Genomic DNA, 19,925 nt, shown 5'->3' on the forward strand with positions numbered 1-19,925 from the left:
TTGTATTGTTTTTGCACACAATGTGTGTGTGCGCGCGCGTCGGTGGCCTAGTCTCAACAGAATCCTGTTCTATTTTTGGTCCCTGCCCAAAACGTCTGAAAACCCTTGTGTCCGTTGTTGCCTTTACGGCCATAGCCCAACCGCCCGACCACCATCAGCAAAACATAAGATGAACGACCTTCCTCACTGGAGTCATGAGTTTACTTTTACCGTGACGGTTACTAGCGCAAATTTAATTACTTTTGCCAGGACATAGCTTTTGGGAGTATTTTTATTACTGATATAGTTAATTTATTTGTCCATCTAATCTTAACTAATTGGAGAATGGAGACTTTTTTTTTAATAACACACATTTACCTACAATTGCGCAATCGACTGTCTTGTCATTGCTTCAGTCATTGGCGAAAATCATAATTTCATACGATATTCTTTATGTTCTCCCATCACAGGTGCATCGTCGCAATACCCTAAATAGGTGTGTGGTTATCGCTTTGTATTGTATTTTTAGAGCGCCTGATACACCACAATTATTGATAAACCTACATTTCTTTGCAGCTTTCATCTTTACACGACATAAATCGCAGGGGACCAAATACCTGGAAAAGAAACATTGTCGCATGACGAAATATGACGCAACGTGTGTAAACAGTCCAGTTAACCTGCCTGACTCACTTTCTGTATTGGCATCAACGGCTCCCTCCTGACTTCCCCACACTCCACGCGGTCCTAGGGCACCGTTCCTCTCACTATGACTCACGCGAACAAGGGCTTTCTCGGTATACTCCAAGAGATTTGAGAAGATGAAGAAGGCACTTGTTGTCCGTGTAGCTTTGACGTTCACATTGAACCTTGTGGCGATAGATAGATAGTGTCGTCTGGCGGGGGACAGAATAATTGACTAAATTCAAACGCAGCGAAAAAGTTAATCGAAAGCCACGAAATCTGAGAAGATGAGGGAGAAGGCACTTGTTGTCCATGTAGCTTTGACATTCACATTGAACCGTTTAGCGGTAGAGGTATGGATAATATCGCCTGGTGTTAGACAGAATAACTAACTAGAATCAAACTGAACGAAAAATTCAACCGGGATAAAGCATTTTCAAGCCTTGAGTAAAATCAAGCTGCAGCGAGAATAAATTTACAAACTGTGAATCACATTGGCACAGTTATTGAAGATAGACTCGAATTTTTCTATGATCTCCCCCCAGCCGATTCAATTCGCAGAACAGCTACAATAGATAACTAAAACAAAGCGTGTATGTGTGTGGGCGTAGGCCAATGAGCTTTCTCATTTCTTTTCCCGCCGTGCCGTGTTACGTTGCCGCGCGTCGTTTGAACTTCCACGTGGCCGTGTTTTGTGTCAGTTTTTCCGCGCATATTTCATTCATAATTTGGAAATGACGTCATGTCGCTTATGTCAACGGGTTACCTGTGAACAGCAATAGGTTACATTGAAAAAAGACTGATCCAGAATAACTGATTAAATCAATAAAGATATGAACAGATAAATAAACATATGGAGACAAATGAATGCATGCATGAGCAGATGACTAAATGCATTAATAAATCAATACAGAGATGACAATATGTACAAAAAGATAGATTAGTAAATAATAAAGATACATGGGCACAATTATGTGTTTAATTGAATCTTCTTAATTTGTAGGTACCATGATAGGTTTGGCGGGAAATTTGCTACCCAGACGAACTATTAAGCGTAGACTCTCTTATAATGTAAAATATATTCTTCTGTTTCTTATCCCCCCTTTTTTTTTATTCTTTCTTCATTTTAAAGTGATCTACCACTACATTGGGAAACTTACGATCACTTCATCAACGGCCAAAGCCCAACCGTCCGCCCACAATCAGCAAAGCATTTAAGAGTTAAATTGAAACTATAATCAAACCATTTCAAACTATACCCTACACTACATCGAATAAACATGTAAATGTATAAATGAATACAAACTAATAAAAGTAACCGATTTTCCACACAAAAAACGGATCAATTGCACAATGTTTCGAAATATCTACGGATGTTGCCACAGAATGAGCGATTTTTTTTTTCAAACCTGCTGAAGCATCGGGATTCGATATCACCATAACGATCTCAAGTGATTGCCACTTACCCTAGATACCTAGAAACATTGGCCTAAGGTGACGAAACCGGGTGCAGTGATGCGTCTCCAGGTATAAAACACTCGCGTCGCCTCCAATTCTATACGTTATGTTGTTGGCGCAGGCTTGCACCACGGCTCGTAATTTCTGCATACCACACTTCCGTACTAGGTGATGGTTTCTTCATCCCCCTGACTACCGTCAATTTTATTCATACATACACACATATACCAAAGACTTTTTCCCCCTTACAAGAAAGGTAGCCAAAACACAAAGGCATAAAAACCAATTCCATCCCCAACATACTCCACTCCCCTACACCCTCTTCCCTCCCTCTTCTCTTGGCACCTCCTGGATGACGGGTAAATTTCTTCAATTTCTTTCAACTGAATAAATAAAGTAAAGACAATTTTATTCAGTTGGAAGAAATTGAAGACGACAAAGGACCTATCGGATCCCAAATATGTAATAACTAATTATCGACATCTTAGAAATTGAATTAAGATTTACCATAACAGGTTGATGCTACACATCATAAAAAGAACTACGGTATATAGAGACATAGGAAATATTCATCGCAAAATATATACTTACATAACTCCAAAAAATATAGTCAACAACAAAATATATATATATTTGCACAGTTTCCATATTCTATGTGTTTAAAGGTTTAGGTGTATGCATTCTTCAATATTTCGTAACAACATCGACAGAATATCTCATAGGATCCTTGGATTGCTCGCATACGTGTCATATTGAATATATAAACATATAGATTTCCCGTAACTGCCTGGAAAAGTATTGTTTCAACGGTTGGCAGACCTGACAACGATATGACGTCATGTCGTCAACTTCACGTGGCTTTTAGTCACTCCGTGTCAAGCGAATAAGACACTATATCAACACACACGATAAACGAAAAAAACCCATCGTAAATCCTTTCCCAGAGATAGCAGATAAAGTAAACAGACACACACACACACACACACACTAAAAACAAACTAGACACTGCAAGATACAAAGGCGGGACATCACGAGCATAGCTCCCCTTCCCGCAAAATACAACTAGGTAAATACAACTAGGTAAATACACGCACGCACGCAGGTGGAATAGTACCTCTAATGTACTTTACCAACTGTTCTTGCAAAAATGAAAAATAAAAAAATCCCATTTTTACCTGCCGAAGGCACATTCTCTTCCACGAGGGAAAAAACGGTCCTCAAGGAGGCGCTTTTGTTATATTTTTCACTCCTCGATTTCAGAACTACATACATACCACGCAACAAAACTATGCAAAAATACACCCACTCAGATCACAAAACAAACACTCTAAGATGACCTTCAGATTCCCTATTCCTCCAGGAAAATCCTCCTACGATCCAGCTACAATCAATCAATCAATTGAGCCATCCTGAGTCCACTGCTGAATAAAGGCCTCCTTCACAGCATTCCATGATTCACACGACCGCACCAACCTCTGCCACGTCACAACTGCAAACTTCTCTATCTGGTCTCTCCACCTGTCTGGTCACCCTCCTCCACGCTTCCCATCTCGCGGCGTCCACTCAGTAACACATTTTTTCCATCATCGCTCATCAGTTGTTCGCACTAACTTACCTGCCCAATTACACTCCCTCTCTTTTACCGCCTCCACAATATATTTCACTCTAGTCTGTTCTCTCACCCAACTTGCTCTCTTTCGGTCTCCCAGCGAGAGTACAAACATAGAATTGGCGTGGCCACAGGTGCAAACTTTCCCAGATCTAAACACCATACATGAAACACCTAAACCTTATCTTACATTGCCCTACTCTAGCCACGCCTAGAAGACACATTATCTCTTCCTTGAGTGCGCCAACCCGGTGTCCGTTGCCGGTTCCCTGGGGGCCACGGGTCTTTTGCGACAGAGACCTGGGGCAACGCATTGATTGGTTGATGTTAGAAGAAGGTAAGTAGTCTACGCCGGGAGGCACCTAGCTGCGGTCAAAGCAGCCACTTTTGCCCTATTATGCGCTTGGATCGTTGGGGCCGGTTTCACTATCACTGTTGAGAAGTGCGGGATTCGAACCCAGAACTAAATGAATGCAAGAACAGGGCGCTTTCAATTACGCTTAAAATATTTTGGTATAATTGCTAAAATATACATCTAATCTTGTAAAACTGCTCTACTTTCAAACATCTTTCTACTCAACAACCCTACTCTTTCTCTATTTATGCTTGTAAATATTTGAGGCTGTAAATTGAGGAAACGTACCCACTCAAAAAAGTATCGTTACACAATACGATACAACATGACACAATGGGCTCATCGGATCCTGCAGTAACGATATTTTCTCGAGAGTGTGTGCATGCATTTCATCAATGTTTCTGATCAGATCTCGAGAGTAATAATAAAGTTCACCACTCAGACTAGAAGAGGGGATGTCTCAGTTGGATAAATATTTACAGAACGACAGGAAACGCCGGATATGTATCAACTGGAGAAACCCAGTTCAGGTTTCTGTAATCAGTAGAGCACCGTAAAGGTCATTGACTCATTGTTAACATAAAAACATAAGAATGAAGGAGACTGCAAGAGACCATAAGGGCTACACAAGGCAGTTCCATATCCATCACCACCTGTCATTCCCATTCATAAAGTTGTCTAACAGTTTCTTAAAAACAACTGATAGTTTCAACGCTCACTACATGGTTACTAAGTCTATTCCATTCGTTGACCACCCTAATAGTAAACTAATTCTTGCCTATTTCCTTCTTAAATCTAAATTTGTCCAGTTTAGTTTACCATTACTGCGAGTCCTGCCCTGTTGTATTAATATGATGACCTTGTTTGCGTCACCCTTGTTGAAGCCTTTGATCCACTTGAACACCTCTAGAAGATCACCCCGAACTCTGCGTCTTTCCAGAGATTGTAAGTTAAGGTGCCTAAGCCTATCTTCGTAAGGCAAATTTCTAAGTCCATGTATCATTTTGGTCACTATTCTCTGTACTGATTCTAGTGAATTAATGTCCATTCTACAGGACGGAGACCAAAACTGTACCGCATAGTCAAGAATGTTTGTTCTATAGCCACTTACCATACACCTCTTATTTTTCATCCGGCCTCATTTTGCACCCACTGTGTGGGTTAAAAGGAGCGACAAGAACAGATTATAAAAAGTCGTGTTGCCAGTTAAATCTTTTGCTCAATATATCATGATTCTGTAATGATCAGAATGCAACCCTTACCCATCCCCTCTCCATTGCTGAATAAAATCGCCTACCGACAACCGTACTAAATACAAAGATTTATTATCAATTAAAGATTCAAAATGAACGTCGATGGGCGCATTTACTATACGAATTTTTACTTTATTCTATTTGCTTATCTATTTATTTATTTATCTAATCCGTTATTCATTTATCTATTCATCAATTTTTTACCAGTGTGGTTTTTCTTTCTTGATTTTTCTCGGGTAATTTGTTATCACCTATATTCATGGTAAAATGAATTTAGAAAACGTGTATTTCTCTATGCAATTACAATATTTTCCACGTAATTTGTATATTTGTGATCCCCGCCCCCAAAGAAAAGGTGAACACATTACAGAATATATAAAAGATAATAAACGCAAGATTTCCATACTAATAACAACCTTCCAGCGCCCAAGACATATACCTACATACCATCAACTATACCATCAACCACGTGGGTACTCTCTGTACAGCTACCCACGTGGTTATTACTTACCCACGTGGTACAGCCACGTGGTCAAGAGTGTCCTTTCACGCCTTTGGGCTTAATGTGGGTCTCCATTTGTGTGAAGTACTAACGCTTGTTTCCACTTTTAGTTGATATACGAAGTTACAATTACCTGTGAGGTTGCCTACTGGGAATTGCACCTACAAACCCGGTTACCTGCTTGGTGTTTGACGAAAATGAGGGTTATCTGGATTTGATTTCATCTACTTTCTAGTTTGTCTACACCAGTGTAGTTCCGTTTGTTTACACCAGTGGTTCTTATTCTTATTTGTCTATTTATTTATGTATTCATTTATTTATTTTATGGCTGAGGCCCAAAAATCCTGTCCGGATCGAGTATAGCGATTCTTACCTTCATGAAAATTTTTATTTGAATTATAAAATAATTGTGCTTGTAAAACCGTGTGTCAGAAAAAAAAAAATAATACGAGGAAATTTTTATTAAATGACTTAGGAATTCTGCAATCAGGATCAATAGTTTGATAATATTTTTGATAGGAATATTTGGAAAATAGCAAGTCCACAAATCCTTGGTCATTCAAACGACTTCGCGACCCATCGGTTAAGTTCCACTGATCAGCGCAATGCAAATTTTTGTTCATTATCATGTCTATTTCTAGCTTGTAGTTCTCGGGCTGTGTTCCAGTATTACAAACTTTATTTATTTATGTTTTACCTTTATTCTTCAAGGGAACTGCAAACCGTGGAAATATGACACTTAAAAGAATTACTATAGAGATATCTGCTTCAACCAAACAAACAAAATACTATCAGGAGGTAAACATTCTTAAACCCACTGAGCCGCAAAATCCACAGGTTGCTGACCACATGTGTAGTAGAATATCCGATATTTCTAAAAAAAAAAAAAAAAAAAGAGAAAGAATATAAATAATTATACAAAATCGATGAGATGAAATCAATAGATAAGTAAATAAGTAAGTTACATAAAACAAAGAAGAAAAGAAATAATATTAGATCAAATAGATAAACAAGAAAGCCAACCGCGACTGTGTAATACATTCTTGTATGAATGTTTCTAGAAATTGAAATTGTCTGGGAGTATTAGGTATACAGACACACACACACACACACACACACACACACACACACACACACACACACACACACATATATATATATATACATATATATATATATATATATATATATATATATTTATACATACATATATATATATATATATGCGGTGCATACATACGTGTGGACAAACACAGCTGGATACATACATATAATCATACACAAATGCATAATACATGCATGCAAACATACATAAATGCATACATGCATATAAACATACACAAATGCACACATATATGAACATACGCAAATGCACACACAGATACACGTGAACATACACAAATGCATACACAGATACACGTGAATATACACAAATGCACACGCGTACACACACACACACACACAAATGCACACGCATACACACACACACACACACACAAAAATGCACACGCATACACACACACACACACAAATGCACACGCATACACACACACACACACACACACACACACACACACACACACACACACCAAGATCCAACTGAGAGTTAACCTGTTACCCACTATCTATCATGTCCTACAGTGGGACTCTCATGGCACCCTCTGTGGACCAGAGTCACGTATCATGTTTCATGTTGCCGTTCTGTATACTCCCTCCAGACCTCCCCTGTGGGTACTGAGGCTAACTTCAAGATCTAGACTCTAGATCCTGAAGCTAGCCTCAGATTCTAGAGGTAAACCGTGTTATGGTGATATCTACAAACTTCAAACATTCCAGCTGGCCGTTTCTCTTATTGAGCCACCTGGAACGACTTCTGTCGGCCCAAACCACCTGAATCGCTTGTGTTTCTTGTCGACCATGTGGCTCAACCTGTTTCCACGTGGTACATCTTCCCTTTCTCCCTCCACGTGCTACCCACCCACTCCCAAAAATCACGTGAAGAATTGTCTCCCATATTGCCCGCATGAAGAATTGTCACCACATGAGACCCAACCTGAAGAATTGTCACCCCATGAGATCCCACCTGAAAATTTGTCACCCCAGTACTCCGAATATCAACAGTGGAATAAAGGTTAGTTTAGGTTGAATGAGGGCTATGTTTATTGTCATCAACTTATACAACCGAAGAATCGTAAACCCAGGATGGCCCACATGAAGAATTGTCACCCTAGGATAGCCCGCATGAAGAACTGTCACCCTGTCGAAGTCCGGGGTGACGATTCTTGGTGTGATCGTGGTTTCGCACATCATCCCACGTGGGTTCTGCCCTCCCCCACCCCACACGTGGTTTCCTAAACTCCCATGAGGCGGACTCCCCCAACTACCTGACCCAGGCAAGCTTGTACCTCCCACTCGCTCTAAGCCCACGGGTTTCATGCCTTCTTAGGTAGTGTAACTACTGGCAGCATATTTCAGCCCATTTCTGTCGACAACAGGCGAAGTATTATCAGTTACTAGTTGGCCAAACACTTGTCTACACCAAGAACATTTGGTAAAATACAATTTGGCGAAATGGTACATCGGCCAGCCAAGGGGGTCAATATCATAAGGTATACATAGCCCACTAGAATTGCCAGGAAAAAAGATAAAAGTGTCACAGGACAGGATGTAAAGGGATCTAGATTTTTTAAGCTACGGATGAATAAAATCACCTGACGGCAGTCAGAATAAAAGGAAAAGTGTATCCCGTTAAGGAAGGGCTAGATTTTCTTCAAAAGAGGCAAATGGAAATTCGTATGTTTAAACGAATTTTCAGTTGAATTGTATTTGATATACAGAATGACATCCTTAGCAATGCACCTATTAAAAAGCTGAGAGAAAGTACAGAAAAAAAACAAAGTTATCCGAAAATATGTTACAGGAAAAAAAGCCACAGAACAAAATAAAAGGGGAAAAGCAAATAAGAAAGAAAAAAAGTAACACAGAATAGGTCACGAGATGGGGAAAAAATCGCAGGAAAATAATCGACAGACAAAAGTTACAGATAAAAGAGTCACAGCCAATAACTACACGGAAAAGTTCCACGGAAAAAGTTACAGGTCGGGTGAAAAAGGTGACGGTACCATTTCCACCTGGCAGTCTACCTCGGCTAAATGAAATTACTTGGCATTTGCTAAAATAAAACAAAATATATAAACAGGGCCACTGCAAGACCACCGGCCTATCCGCTGTGGCGGCGAAGCAGCCGGTGAACGGACAATACCCCAATCGGTAGGTTAGGTTAAATTAGGTTAGGTTTGATTAGATTAGGTTAGGTTAGATTGCGTTAGGTTAGGTTAGATTACGGTAGGTTAGGTTAGATTACGTTAGGTTAGGTTAGATTACGTTAGGTTAGGTTAGATTAGGTTAGGTTAGTTTACGTTAGGTTAAGTTAAATTACGTTAGGTTAAGTTAGATTACGTTAGGTTAAGTTAGATTACGTTAGGTTAGGTTAAGTTAGATTACGTTAGGTTAAGTTAGATTACGTTAGGTTAGGTAATACCCCCCATTTTCCTATTGGGGTTTTGTCATGCAGCCTCTCCATTTCACCACAGTGGCTTTATCCGTCCCCACGACGATTCGTAAGTTTGTCTTTAATCACACCTGGCGCCTCTGTTTGATCCTTCGCTTCAGAAGAGGGTTAGATTCTTTCCTTGGCTGTTACCACGTGGTTGCTGTTACCACGTGGTTACCAGGATACACTCAGTAACTTTCCATGGACAGCGAGGGTAGGAAGAAATATCAAGTATCTTGTTCTGCCTAAAGCCAGACAATTTTTGTTTTGTTTTGAAAAAAGCCTCTGGGTACAAAGGAGGATGAGGATTAAAAAGTAGAGATGAAGAACACTGCATTAAATATTATCGTTGGGAGAAAAGAAGAATAAGATAACGAAGAAGAAGAAACCAGAAAATCGTTGTAAGCAGCCCGTGATAAACGGTCCGGGGCAGCTAGGTCAAGCGTGGCCTTTCTGGATCGAACTTGGGTCGTTGTACTCACGAGGTGAGTACGAAGCCCGATGCTCCACAGGCGGAGGAGATGCAATTTATGGTGGGAAAAGTGGGGTACATACGTGGGCGATGGGGTGGAGGGGGTGGAAGGGGAGGGGGAGAGACTGCGGTCGGTGTTGCCATGGTTACTGAAAGAGAAATGAGGTCAAAGAAGCTCAACCGTCAAGAGCCTTGGCTACGGCCGAAGCACCCCACACCCTCACCTACTCGGATAGCTAGACCAAGTGGCAGTCAGTGGTGCACCAACATTTCTCTGTGGGTTGTGGTGACCCTGTCACAGGTACTAGGTGATCAGTGAAATGTTAGTTTTATTAAAAAAAATGTCGTTCCTTGTAACTATATCCATCAAAATTTGCATACAGAATGCTGTTTTTATTATAAGGAGAATACATTAAAAATATATTAAACATGAATCAGTATTCGCCATGCTTTAGGGTTCAAATCTGTGTGCTTACTATAGTACATAATGTAGTGTTTGTTTACTTGTTTGTTTATTATTAAATTATACCTATGCATTTATTTATTTTATTTATTGTTATCTATATTATTATATTTTCATTTATTTATTTATCATTATCGTATATTTTTTTCGCATCCGACCTAGTCACGGTCCAAAAGGTCTCCTGTCGGCATGCTAAGCCTTTGTAATTCCTTCTTTGTTCCGCTCTAATTTCTGATAGGCCAGTCGCTGAGCAGAGCCAGTGAACAAAACAACACATGTGACGTCATGCGAATACTTGTGTCTCGCATCAGCTTTACATCCCCTACTTGTGATTACTTCAAGAAGTGTTATTCGATCGCTTTCAACCGTGGTTTGTGTACATGGGGAAAATATGCGAGTAAAGGCTAGCAAAAAGGGTGGATGGAAAGAACTTGAGAGAAAGACCGAGAATTGTGTGGATGAATAGTGTAAAATAAGTATGGGAGCAAGAAGAGTGTCTGTCGAGGTAGGAAGAGAGGATGCAAAACATAAGAGTGAATTGAGAGTAGTTGTAAGATGAATGGATAATGCGATCCGGAATGGATGATCCTGTCACATCCATAATTTATACTAATCACGAACATCGTATCCTAATGAGAGATATTTCCATCAGATATCTGTCGAACTCTGGAACCAATCTGGGGATATTGTTGTTTTTGGCGTGTTCCTTATGCCGCCCATCTACGTCACCAGGAGCTCCCAACCTGCTTTCTCACACTCCTTACTTATGTGACTCTGTTTCTTCATCTCCTGAAGATGACATCACTGAACTATATCGTTAATCATCCGTTTTCTTCTTGGCTTGAGAAGTTCTGTGCCCACCCCCTTCCCCACAGAGGCTCATGGACCGCATGGTGAGAACCAGTGTCCTATGTGATGACGTCATATCGTGCCCGCATGGTGCAAAGCTTGTGCAAACAAGGGTTCTGTTGATGTTTCGTGCTCTCTCCGCGTTCAACGAATATCTTATTCGTTTTTTTTCCTGGCTGATCATTTCCATTCCTGCCAAATACAGTTTTGCTAATTTCCCATTATCCAATCCACCTAACTTAAAACTAACCTAATTCACGACAGTTCAGTAAAGTAATTGCCAAAGTTTGGCGAAAAACTGAATTTAAGAGAGCTTAGTGAGATACTCAAGGGATTTTGACGAAATGCCTGATCAAAGAAAGTTTGACGAAATGCAATTTGGCAGACGTATTTTGGCTTATTACGGGAAGCGCATGGCCCGGACACCCTGAGCGAGACTGGTGACGTCACGTCGTCTGGGACGACCGTCTAAACATATTTGAGCCAGACCCCTTCCTATGAAGCTAACAGTCATTGCTAGTATTTGGAAGGATATGCGGTATTTGAACCCACAACTAAGCGAATGCCAGACCAACACGCTACCAATTACGCCACCAGCAATAGGAATAATTGCATTAAAACAATTTAATGTAAAAAAAAAAGTATCCGTGTCTGGTGGTACCTGGCATTGAACGTCTTCAAATCTCCCGATTTTTATCAGAATAATCATTACCTTTTTTTTTTTAATATTTCGTCAGCGATAACCCAAGGTTCTACCCTTGGTGACAATATCGAGCCGAAGAGGTGGCAAAGGAGAATTTGAGGACGGTAGCAGAAAAGAGGGATAGTAGTCATCAGTATGTTGGTCTCCAATCAAGCATTATGTCACAAATGTCCATAAAATCCAGAACATATATTTCACTTTATTTAGCACATACATATTACGAAAGCAATGATAAGATTATATCTTGAGCACGTCCTATTATGACATCAAAATATCATGGCAACCTAGAACTAATTTAGGTTAATATCCTTACAATGTACGTACCAACGTAGATAATAACCTAATATTATATTACAAATTGTGTCATTCAATGACTGGAAGAAAATTGTCGCCATGATCTGAATAGAAGAATGCTCAAAACAAACTAACCATCGTCCTTTAGTTTTACATTAGTGATGACTGAAATCTACGACTTATATGTGGAGGATGGAATAACGGACCGTTAAATTAGACATGACGGGAGACGTCGTAAGTTATCGTACATCGTCAACCGTTTATCACATGGTCCGACGTTATCAAGATGCTCCAATAATTTTCTTTCATTCGACAACATTTCTTCACGTTTTCCGACATCAGCACCCCCATCACCCAGGTATAAGCAGTAATACACCACTAATATCTGGTTACAGAAACAACAGTTGCTATATCATTACAAGAAGTAGCATTTTCAAGAACACAATGTTATCTAAATCCACCCCAGGGGTGCTAGTATTCCCATGTTAATTAAGAAACACTGGCTGTTTTAAACATGTAAACAATGATATATCTATCTATCTATCTATCTATCTATCTATATATATATATATATATATAAATATATATATATATATATATATATATATATATATATACACACACACACACACACACACATGAACAGGGGCTATACGTGATAGGAGACAAACCCAACTTATCTCCGCCCGGCCGGCGGAGATAAGTTGGGTTTGTCTCCTATCACGTGTAGCCCCTGTTCACCTAGCAGTGAGTAGGTACGGGATGTTAGTCAAGGAGTTGTGACCTTGCTATCCCGGTGTGTGGTGTGTGAGTGGTCTCAGACCTACCCAGAGATCGGCAAATAATGAGCTCTGAGCTCACTGCCGTAGGGTGGTGTCTGGCTGTCTCGGACAGAGGCTGCAGCAGATCCGAGGTGAATACATATCACTGGGACGAAATTTAGAAGTACATTTGTGAAACACAGAACCCACAGTCGGAATTAGAAAATATGAAGAATTTTCAACTTCCATATTCCAGATAATAGCTATATCCCTCTTCAGGAAAATAGAAGATGCAAGAGTTTTTTAAGACTAATGTTAAGATGAAAAATGGTCAGGAACATGGGTAGTTGGCGGGCAACATTCCGTCACTCAGGGCGGAGTTAGAAGGAACAGGGGTGCGAGGTCAGAAGGGGTAGGGGGGTGTGAGGTAGGGAAGGGAAGGGGAGCGGGGTCAGGCGTGTGAAGGTTCCTAACCAAATGACTTACAGCTTGACGTGTAATTATGTCCGGAGACATCTCCAAAGGACAGTGGTCCCCGGACATAAATTCAAGTCTAGCTGTGTGGGTCAGGCGGAGTGTACATTCCCTAAATATATAAAATCGCAGGGTCATATGAAGAATTGTCACCCTAGAATCCTAACATGAAGAATTGTCACCCCAGAGTGCCCACAGGAAGAATTGTCACCCCGTGACAACAGTGGAATAAAGATTAGTTTAAGTTAGGTTGAATGAGGTTTGTGCTTATTGTCATCAACTTATACAACCGAAGAATCATAAACCCAGGATGGCTCACATGAAGAATTGTCACCCTAGGATAGCCCATGTGAAGAATTGTCACCCTGTCGAAGTTTGGGGTGACAAATGACGCTATTTTGAAATGAAATACAAATACCATTTATTGGTTAAATCAAATTTTGTCATCAGCCAACACAAAATGTGTAAGGTGGTTGAATATGACAATGGACAGTTGGCACTCACCCAAGACTTCATTTTATCTTTTGGTATCTTTGATAAAAGTATCCCATACGTACCAGACTGCTTCGTCTTACTGTGGTCCTTCTCTATTCCACCTATTCCTCCTCCTCCTCCTCCTCCTCCGTATCTCATCTTTAAGGTTGTAACGGTCAGATATAAGAATTACACAAAGCTGAGATGCCGTTGCATCAACGATGAAAAACTCATAATATCGACAAAAATAAAAATCATAACAATAATAATGTTAACAATGATAATAAGAACAATAATAATTCCAGTGCACATGCAAATAGATTATTTCAGATATGAACAATGGCTGATGAAAGTTATTGTCATCATCAACAGCCATTGTCTTGTTACTACTGCAAACTTCTCTTATTTCAGCCCTCCACCTGGTAAATTAGCCTCCTCTTCATATATTGGTAGTTATTATAGGGCTAAATATATTTGCCGTTGAATTAAGTCCGGTGATAATTTATTTTTTCTATGACTCATATGACAGGCGATAAGATCTCATATGCCCAATAATGACTGATGAAATGAAACTTATCGTTTCATCACGTTAGGAAAACCAAAACTGCCAAACTTTTTTATTTATTTCTACGATTCTGTTTTATTTACCTAATTTGGCTTATATTTATTCTCTTTAATTTAATCGTTTATTCATCTATCCATTTATTTTTTCATGAGGAAGAGTGAGAGAGAAATTCTTCATCTCGTAGAAAAATTAGTCATAAAAATCTCGTCATTGAAAGTATATCGTTCTGTCTAACAACGTACGATTTTATTTAGTTTAAGAATAAGCTTTGTCCAACAATGGTCCGTGCGTGTGTGTGTAAAATAGTCTGTTAGCCACAATTACTACATAAACCGATTGACATTTCTACGGGAATACTCTAGCTAAGTTCAGCGTGTGTGGGATTTCCCTCAGCTGAATAAAATAAAAGTCGTCAAGCGATGGCCAGAATAAATATGAAAGTCTAACGGTACGCTCCAGTGATTAATCTATTCTAAAGCCGCGTCCACACTTGTTGCATTTCCACGTATCGTATCGTCTTTGCGTACCACCTAGTGATACGATACGGTGCAACAGGGTATTGTATCCACTTGTTGCGTATCCGTATACACCGGGCGGATATGCAACAAGTGGGTACAATACCCTGTTGCACCGTATCGTATCACTAGGTGGTACGCAAAGATGATACGATACGTGGAAATGCAACAAGTGTGGACGCGGCTTTACATGACCGTTACCTCACCGTTCATTTCCCTTATCATGTCTCTCAAATGTATTTTCTCTCTTTCAGTCTTTACCATGCCTTTCCTTCTGGCCTCCTTTCTTAACCAAACCTAATGTTGAGTTTCCCATATAGACATCTCCATAGATTTGTAAGCATTCCCTTGCTTCGAATCCTCAATTAACCAGAGTTGTCGTTAAATCCAAAGTCAGGCGACGTCGTGGGGGCGTCTGCACATTTATCGCGTTGCGCTCTAGTGGAAATAAATTAAGGTCGTTTCACTCTACATACTTTACTCCAACTAACGACATATATTTTTTTTTATAAAGCTAAGAGAAAAATCCATACACGCTGCCAAAAGTCCTCTTTAATATGACAAAATGATAACGATGTATCGAAGATGCCCTTCAAGGTAAGTTTTCATTAAAGCTTCGATCGATACAGCCTTCGACTATACACAGAATTTGTTACCAAACCGTTTCACCATCTGCATCGCCAGCCTGTGATGAAGCTAAACAGGCCAACCTGTGTACACAATATCAACTTTTTTTTTTTTTTACTGTGTATGATTATTTTCCCCAGTATGTATTTCTTCAACAAATATGCCTAGCATCAGACACCGACGCTGCAGTATGGATCCCTGCAGCCTGCTTCGAAGCACCCAGGGGGAAATAATTGCAATGAAGAAGCAATGGCGAATCTCCCTCAAAAAATCGTTGAAAATCGAACTACACAAGTGAAGAAACAAAAAGGAGGAAATGTCTCGTTTCATACTTTGCCATCAATATATTTCGGAATAAAATCATGTGCCAAAATTATGGATTAAAATAATATGACCTCTGGCAAGGAAGTGAATTTTATCTGCTAATGAAATATGTAGCATAAAAGTAAAACGAGCTCCATGCTATTTAAGTGCATTTGGTTTCAAGCTGGTTATATATAGCTGGGTGTTACAAGGTGGGAGTGTCGTACAGAACCGGAGAAAACCAGATTGCCATATTGGATCTGGAAAACCGAGCAACGTCTGGACGTCTGGGTTTTCCCCAACAGTTTCGAATGCTCATGATGCACGTCTAACCACAAGATTCCCATGCATCTAACTGGCAAAATTTCAAAATACGATCATCATACTCATCTCGAATCAATTCTACCACCCGGCCTTCATGTCCCCAGAAACCAGAGCTCAAAAATCATTCCTAGGCTTACCTGCGAAACGAAAAACGCTAGCCTAGGGTGTGGTGGTGCGAACCTGAGATTCGACGGTGGTCACCATGGCAACCCAGCAACATGGAGCTGTGTGGGTGTCTGGTGGGGTTGTATCAGGTGTTGCAAGAAAACAAGAGCATTGAACCATTTATGCCAATCTCCACATTAAAAATTGGGAAGTGCGAGTGCGCGTGCATACACACACACACACGCGCGCTCGCGTGTGCGGAAAGTGACAACCTATCCCTCTGCATGTTACAGATGCTGTTGGGCAAATGTTTTTTTCACACGTTTCTAGCATTTATTGTTATTAAACGTGACTTTAAAATTCGCTCTTCATTAATAGTCTTGGTATTAGAAATTAAACGAAATGTACCGTATACCCAAGCGTTGAACGGTCAGGAGTCCCAATATCTGTAAAAGACATCGACCTTATTCCGTCTGAGCATAAGGCCATATGTTGTAGTGACGTGTAGCATCAGGGCTCAAAACAGTATGACAGTTACTTTATTACCATTTTTACGTCTTTGTTACCAAACACTAAGATCACCAGTAAAAAAAATAAACAAGGCTTCAGCTGTACTCTTTCGATTTAGTCCTCCATCTTTTTGAAGCATATAATTTCATCTCATTTTTGGTCTTCATCAAAGGTATCTCTTTCCATTTTCCTCCTGCAAAAATCCCACCACAGTTTTCTTTCTTCATCCTTCCCCATGACATGGCCTAACGCTTTTGATTAAAGACAGAATAATTCTCATCTTTGTTGACAACGTCCTACACACTGGGGAAATATAATGGCAGACCGAGTTCAGGTCTATATGGAGGTTGCGGAACTGGGAGAAAGGAGGGGAGGGTGGGAGATTGTATACCGTCAGCAGTAACTAGCGCTTCTATCCTTGAAAACAATGTCGTGACAAAGAGGTGGAGTTGTATAGGTCGTAGTAGAAAGGAGTGCCAGTAAGTATTCAAAGTGATAATCATTCTTCTTTCACTGGATACGAGTCTCCAACCTGATTGTATTGAACGCGATCGCATTAGCAGGACCAACAGGGCAATATTTCTTCTACAAAACTCAACCATGAGTAAGTTATGCATGACATTACATCAATGATTTTTTTGTCTGTAGTAACCAGCGCTTCTGGCCTTGTGGACATCTCACCGAAGAGGCAGAATTGAAGATATGGTAAAGGAGAGAGTTAAGGAGGGCAATGGCAGAACGGAAGAGCATGACTTAAAAGTGATCGGCATTTTTTTTTTTCGGAAGACTATAATCTCCAATCATAAAACAATGCCGAATACTTATCTTACGTTTTCCTATGGAAGCACCATGGTCTTGAACCACGTGCTAGCCTTGTGATCATCAAGTATCCTGGATGAGAGCTTAGAGTGCGTATTAAGGCCAATGTATGGTCAATGCTTTGGCCTTACACACACACACACACACCATCACCTTGTTCAAGGCAGAGAGTAACGACTCACAGTGATATCGAAGCTAACCACTACGCCAGAAAGACCAAATATATGTGTGTGTGTGTGTGTATGTTTGCGTGTGTGTGTGCGTGCGTGCGCTTGTGTCTATGCGTACGCATGCATACAGTGATTCTGTGAGCATATGTGCTTAGCTCAGAATTTAGCATAGATGAATAAACTTCTATGTTTACGAATCATACCAGCATACTTTTACTGATTCCCTGAAACTATGAGGGGGTGCTAAGCTGCAGCCGAAGCCGTCACCTCCTTCAGATGTCATCCTCATCAATTGAGACCGTATGCTGGGGACGCGTCGCCTCACTCACGACTCGACGCCATCCCCACGGTTTCCCCGCGCAAGCAAGCACCTATGCATCCGCTCTCCGAATTCCAAACGGCTCGCGGCATGAACAATCAACATGGTCCAGTCAGCAGTGTTTTCTTGTAAAAGATGTGCGGGTGTAATAATTTGCATTGATGCCAAAATGTGTCGACTTTCATGAGAATTTGTTCGTGAAAGGTGATCTTCAAGGATTCTCGGTATGTCTACTCTCATTTTTTTTTGTGTGTGTGGGAAACTAGTCCTAGATGCGCGCGCGCGCGCGCGTGTGTGTGTGTGTGTGTGTGTGTGTGAGAGAGAGAGAGAGAGAGAGAATTTGGAAATGGCGGAGGAAAAGCAGCAGGAAGAGAAGAAAGGAGAGGAGGAGGAGGATGATACTGATGCAGGGCAGTGGAGAAGTGAAGGGAGAGGAAGCAGAAGAGGTGGAGAAAGAAAAAAGAAGAAGAGGAGATGGAGAAGAAGAGGGAAAGGAGGAGGAGGAAGAGGGGAGGAGAAAGTGGAAGACAATGGAGGTATGCCAAAAAGCACCGTACGTGAATCCTTGTGCAATGTACACAAAACGTGGCTTTCCCAGCGTAGTATTCACCCGCGGGAGGGGCTAGGGGACATGTTTACCCTCTCCACCCCTACCCCAAGAGAGGGAAACACTATGCACCCGTGAGACTGTGATGCTCAATTTGTTCCTGGGAACACCAAAGGCATCACCTCTAAAACCCCTACGCGCAACCCTGTCTATTCAATGAACTAGTTGTCGCCATTGCTTTCAACATTCCCTTTAAGCTAGTCTTCCTACTCGCCTCCTACCCCCACCTTGCGCCCACACCCCATCTAAACAGTCGACAATTCCCTTTAAGCCTACATTTCTTCCAGCTGTTCGACTTAACCAATATCTTGTTTAGATTATTTTAATTTCATTTTCATTTTCTGGAATATCTGCTTTAAACGGAAACTGTTTGAATAAAAAACTCACTGCGCTTTGTCACTATTTGCTACCGATCCGATAGCATAATGTTCTCGAACCGGCGCGATTAAACATTAACTTCTGCTCATCTCAGATAGCCAGGATGAAAAGATTAACCAATATATCGACGTAGCGATTATTCCATACGATGCTTTATGATATGAAAAAAAAAATAGTAAACTATCTTACATAACAGCACAAGATCATGTTGGTTGAGAGAGTCTCAATCGATCGCACCACGCCAGCGTCTCTCTGCGAATGCCATGTGGATCGATACTGAACAAGGGTGGGATGCAAGCTTCGTCGACGCGGAGGGCGATTCGCTTCTGTTTATGCGGGTTCTGGGTCGCAAACCTCTACCCAGATACTAAACACCGGACTACCGGAAATTTTGCTACTGGTTACCCAAGCATATGTATATATATACATACATACATTATCATATGTACCCTGAAGATGTCTAATTAGACGAAAGCGCTCGGTCATAATTTTATTATTTTCCTTGGTTTTACACACACACACACACACACACACACACACACACACACACACACACACACACACACAGATATATATATATATATATATATATATGTATATATATATATGTGTGTGTGTTTGTGTATATAAATATATATGTATATATATATATATATGTATGTATGTATGTGTGTGTGAGATTATTCATCGTGAAAATTTTGAGGACAGAGAGGAAACGGAAACACGAGAAGAGCTTGTGTTTTATTACCGACGTTTTGACACTGGTCTTTTCCAAGGTAAACTACATGTAGTTTACCTGG

At 40.5% G+C, this 19,925-nt stretch overlaps 1 long non-coding RNA gene across 1 annotated transcript in view; it reads left to right on the top strand.

Annotated features, from left to right (window-relative positions):
• The window catches only part of LOC143019702 (uncharacterized), a 6,854-nt gene extending 6,188 nt beyond the window's left edge, over positions 1–666 (top strand). The window contains exon 3 of the long non-coding RNA XR_012965855.1: positions 1–666. This exon is cut by the window's left edge and continues 468 nt beyond it. This is a non-coding gene — a long non-coding RNA (uncharacterized LOC143019702).
• The last annotated feature ends 19,259 nt before the right edge of the window (positions 667–19,925 follow it).

Source organism: Oratosquilla oratoria, chromosome 37, assembly GCF_046742065.1.
Source record: "Oratosquilla oratoria isolate Oo_2021 chromosome 37, ASM4674206v1, whole genome shotgun sequence".
Lineage (NCBI taxonomy): Eukaryota > Metazoa > Arthropoda > Malacostraca > Stomatopoda > Squillidae > Oratosquilla > Oratosquilla oratoria.